The sequence below is a fragment of the Eleutherodactylus coqui genome, chromosome 11 (assembly GCF_035609145.1).
Source record: "Eleutherodactylus coqui strain aEleCoq1 chromosome 11, aEleCoq1.hap1, whole genome shotgun sequence".
NCBI lineage: Eukaryota > Metazoa > Chordata > Amphibia > Anura > Eleutherodactylidae > Eleutherodactylus > Eleutherodactylus coqui.
In genome coordinates this window covers 68763564-68768941 of record NC_089847.1, presented here as the reverse complement: position 1 = coordinate 68768941, position 5378 = coordinate 68763564, and the positions used below count along the sequence as shown (strand labels likewise).

The following is a 5378-nucleotide window of genomic DNA, read 5'->3' as shown; positions in this document are numbered from 1 at the left end:
TAATTCATGTATGGAAATTCGTTTTGCAGCTGTATGCAGCATGATTTAGGTATGGGTACGCGGTGAGAAAGGGAAGGGGGGGCCCTGAGCTGAACTTTTGCACCCGGGCCCTTGAGCCTTTAGGTACGCCCCTGACCCTAAGGGTGTTTCTCACCTCATCTTTCTGCGTTTTACATACAAAAATGACAGGAAAGGGTTGTGACCCGGCGGCCGTCGCAGGGAGAAGATGACCATTGCCACTGTATGCCACGGAAAGGGGTGAACGCGCGTGTGAACTGGCATTTCAAGCGCAACCCGATTACTGTAAACCTTGTTTATGCACAAATACGCTCCACTGCGACAATAGTCTTGGCGCGTACATTCGTCTGCCGAAGCCCTAGGGCCTCTTTCACACGGCGTGCTAAATTTAGCAGAAAAGCGGTCGCAGAAACCGCAATGATTTTTACGTGCATTTGCGCTCCCGATATTCCATTAGAGTCTAAGGGGGTAAGCAAATGCGCTCTCATATGCATAAAATTGCGCCGAGGGCTCCTTCACACGAATGTACTTTAGTCCCCTTATAATCACAAGCATATAAAAAGGGGGAAAAAACGAAACCGCGGATCTCTATGGGATTTCAGTGGTTTCGTTTTCACCACCTCCTTTCCTGCCTGTGATTTCTACGCATGATTTGCCCGTGCCGCCGAGCGTAGTTTCGCCTGTGCCAGTCTGAATAAGCCTTAGGCCTTATTCACACGACGAATTATACATCAGTATTTTGTGAGCCAAACCAGGAACGGGCGCAAAATACGGAAGAAATGAAAATCTTCCCAATTAGACTTTCTCTACACTTCTGGTTTTGGCTCACAAAATACTGATGAAAAATATGCCCGTGTGAATAAGCCCCTAATTCTGTGCATGGGGGAAAGGGGGGAGAAAAAAACCCCGCAGCTTTAGGCCTCTTTCATACAAGCGTTGCATTCACACGCAAAGGCATCGCGTGGAAGAATTGCGGCAGCGCAGCATTGCTGCAATCTAATCCCTTTTGGAATTAGCGCTGTCTCGTCCATTCACAGGGCTGCATCGCGTGAATGGACTACGCTGCCGCGGTCGGCAGAATGGCTTTTGTTAAGCCTTAATAGCTAAATAGAAGCCCGTTGTCTTCTGCAACAAGTGCCGGTAAACTCCCTCCCCCTCTCTGCGGTTTTCGTCAAAAAATAGGTCATGACTCATATTTTGATGCTGTGCGGGGGGGGGAGGGGGGGGGGGGGGTAATAATCGCCCGTGTGAATGAATGCATTGGAGTCCAATGCTTTACATGGCGACGATTTGTGGGCGACGTTTATCTGCGAGAAAACATTTGTATGAAAGCAGCTTTATGAGTGCGATATCAGTCCGATTTTCTTGTAGCGATATTGCGCTTGCCCGCGTATGTGTATTCGCATCTGCAGATATTTTGCTGGCTTTTGTGCTTTCAGAAAGATACCCACCGCTGCTCCCAGCTATTGAAATTAGTCTAACGAGTTCTGGGTGTGTTCCTCTCCTGCGCAATTACGCAGCGTATCACGCACCTCCTGGCATATCACATGTATATTTGTGCATCCCCATTGACTTCTATGGGGACTTTTGGTGTGCAAAAGTGCCGCAAAATAGAGTATGCTGCATATTTTTTTTTTGCGTGAAATGTAAAGATGCGCACTTGTGAACGAACCCGTTCGTTAGGGCTCTATTCGCTGCATAAATGCGCACACAAACACACACATTTGAAGCCAGGCTTAAGAGTTCCTTCACATGGACATTTACACGCGTGTGTTAGCATGCGCAAACTTTCTGAGCACAATATGCAGAGAATAAAACCCATTGATTTCAACGGATTGGTTTTCGTTTCCTTTTTTTGCCCAAATGCGAAAAAAACGCTGCATGCTCTACTTTTGTGTGCATTTAAAGTCTATAGGGGGTGCGCAAATGTGCGTGCAATACACTGTTCAATCCCACGAGAAAAATAACACACCTGGAACTCATTAGGCCTCATGTCCACGGGGAAAATCAGGACCGCTACAGATTCTCCATGGAGAATCTGCAGCGAGTACCTCCTGCCCCGCGGACAGGAGCGCTGAAAATAGGAATTTAAAAGAATTTACCCATCCGGAGCGGTTCGGGAAAGTCTTCTCTTCCTCACGGCCGGATCTTCTTTTTCGGCCGGCGGATGAACTCGGCACGTCGCCGGCGTGCCGCGCGCATGCGCCGGGCACATCCGCCGAGCCAAAGCAAGAAAGATCCGGCCGTGAGGAATAGAAGACCTTCCCGGTCCGCTCCGGATGGGTAAATTCTTTTAAATTCCTATTTTAGGTCTCCCGCGGATCCAGACGGCTTCCATAGGCCTCAATAGAAGCCCGCGGGAGCCGACCCCGCGGGAGACCCGCACGAAAATGGAGCATGGTCCAGATTTTTTCATGCTCCATTTTTTTTAAATCCCTTTTATTGACGATCCGCGGGTATTTATCTACCCCGCGGGTGGTCAATGCATCCCTATGGGGTGCGGATCCGCGGGCAGGAGGAGAAGAGTTAAAATTCGCTGCGGATTTTAATTCTTATTTTGCCCGTGGACATGAGCCCTAAGGGTAAATAACCATTTAAGTCAGGGAGTGTTTGTCTGGTGCACGCAAATGAATAGGCCACGTGACGCAGAAATGACAGTAAAATACACATTAAAAAAAAAACAAAAACAAAAAAAAACTTGTTTGCTGCGTGCAAAAACGCATACGCCCATGTGAAGCCCTTAGCGCTCCTTCACACGTGCGTGACGCAATCACGCGAGTGTGTGACGCTATTGCACTCTAAATGGAGCGCAATCACTTCGTCTTGCGACCGTTCCTGCACAGGTAAGTTTCCTTTTCTGTACTGCCGACCCAGTTCACATCGGTGAGGGACACACCCAGCAGTGAAAATTGACCAGTGGTTGCAGTTCCCGCGGCCGATTCTCTGCACGCAAAAACGTACGCAAAAGCACTTGTGTGAAAGAGACCTCACTGATCTTTAAGGCTTTTGCATCCCTTCAGGGTCACAACTACCGCTGGGGGGGTCACTATTACTGCCGCAGAGGTTTAGCCATTGCTTTCAATGAAGCCAGCGATGCTGCAGCCGACCCCATTAACCTCTTAGTGACCAAGCCTGTTTGTGCCTTAAAGGGGTTGTCCCGCGGCAGCAAGTGGGGTTATACACTTCTGTATGGCCATATTAATGCACTTTGTAATGTACATTGTGCATTAAATATGAGCCATACAGAAGTTATTCACTTACCTACTCCGTTGCTACCGTCCCCGTCGCCATGGTGCCGTCTAATTTCGTTGTTTTCTGGCGTTTTTAGACGCACTTGCGCAGTCCGGTCTTCTGGCTGGAATGGAGATCAAAATGTGCAGCTTTGGTCTCAGTTTTAGTAATGGCAGCCTAGGGTTTTGTTAAAGGTCGCCAACGAAACCCATTTGAGAATTTAAACAGAACCCAGAGAAATATACAAATGGGCGTACCTGCAAAACATAGGACATGCATACACGCATAGGTGCTCTGTGTATAAATATTCCCTATGGGGAGTCCCCTTGTCCCTGAACGGGGAGTAAAGAATCTGCTGTTACAGAGGATTGCATATCACATCTTGTATCCAATATAGAGGCGGTACAACAGGGCACTGGAGCCTCCATGCCCACCCGTTTCACATCTTGTATCCAAGCTAGAGGCGGTATGACAGGGTACCAGAGCCTTCATGCCTGCCTGTATCACATCTTGTATCCAAGCTAAAGGTGGTACAGAGGGGAACTTGAGCCTCTGTGCCTGTCTGCATCACATCTTGTATCCATTTGTTCGGCGGATGCATCATTTTGTAGTTGAACACGCTTGCTCGTAATGCCTTTTGCTTTTGTGCTTGAAATGGAAGCGACTGCCAAGGCTAAAGCCCGTGTATATTCCATAGACTATAGCTATCTCCAGGACAGGAGGACAGCTGTACAGCCTACTGGGTGCAGAGGGGTTCTTGTGCAGCCTTCCTCGCACACCGCCTACGTCGCGGAGAGTGCGCAGCGTTCCTTCGTGTCATTTGGACGAGACCCTTTTGGACGTGTAAATCCTCGGACCGTCATGTATTGCAGACGAATAGTTTTACATTCATTAAATCCCGTGCCTCGCTGAGAACTGTCTGCGTCAGTTTAGTTTGGTTTTCTCGCTCCGCCATATTTTCTTTGGGCGACTTTCAGGAATCTTTTCATCTGGATATAATGTATGTCTATAATCTATCTATCTATCTATCTATCTCTATACAAATAGCAAGATTTATTTCTCTATATAATCTATAGTTGGATGGATGGATTTATGTATGTATGGTGGGGGGAAAAAAAGGCCTGCTGTACATTTTAACTTCTTCAGTTGACCATGCTGATCTATTCTTATTCTTACTAGGGTCTACTAATGCCAGCCCAGGGGAAGCCAATAAAGCCCTATGGGGTCGAAGCCAATTTTCCTCATTTTTGGGAAAAAGTTTCCGTCCTTCCCCACTCGAAGTGCGTCCAGCAAAAAGAGATCTCTCAAACAGACCGACGGACGCACCTTTAGAGGCAAACTAGTGCTTGCTTCTAGTTTTATCGCCTGCTTAACCATCCTGCGTATGGAGGTGATGAGTCCTGCAGGCTCTGCAAGCCTAGGATGCGTGAGCATGGTGCAAGAGGAAGGACTGAAAAGGATGTGAAGGGGAGGGCACGGTTGAGAAGGCGTTGGGCGGGGCTATGCAAAGGTCTTCCGGCTCCCTCAGTGCATTGTGGGTGTGCCCAGAGTGCTGCCTGAGCGTGTTGCATCTGATACGTTCCCTATCTGGGGATCATATATTAAATGGATTTTTAGAACAGGGAGCTGGAAAAAGTGCTTGCTCTGTCCACTCCACACATTGACCTGGTATTGCAGTACCTCCAGTACTGGTGCACCCCCTTTCCTACAGCAGTTTCCAAAAGCAGAAAAAAAAACTGACGAGCAAGAGGTGCAGCGCAGCTGCGGCTGCTAACAACCAAGCACTTAGATTTAGGCCTCATGTCCACGTGATACATGGCGGAAGTATCGCATGATACTTGTGCGACGGCTCGTGTTTTTCCGTGATGTCCTGTAGTTTTTCTTTGTACCATTTTGGAGTTTATAAGACTTTTTTATCACTTTTTATTATAACTTTTTTTGGAGATAGGAATCGGTTACATGCACACCTCCCATAGACTTGTACAGGGACCCTTGGTGCGCAAATGTGCACAAAAATAGAGCATGTTGGGGTTTTGCACGCATGCGAAATGTGTGAGTAAAGAGAATTCTGAAGGCATCCATTGAAACAAATATGTTTGTGTGAAGCGGCCCTTACTGTACTTTTGTTA

The 5378-nt window shown here is 47.7% G+C and overlaps 1 pseudogene; it reads left to right on the top strand.

Moving 5' to 3' along the window:
* Positions 1–4823: 4823 nt before the first annotated feature.
* LOC136582946 (U2 spliceosomal RNA) lies at positions 4824–4951 on the top strand (annotated as a pseudogene).
* The last annotated feature ends 427 nt before the right edge of the window (positions 4952–5378 follow it).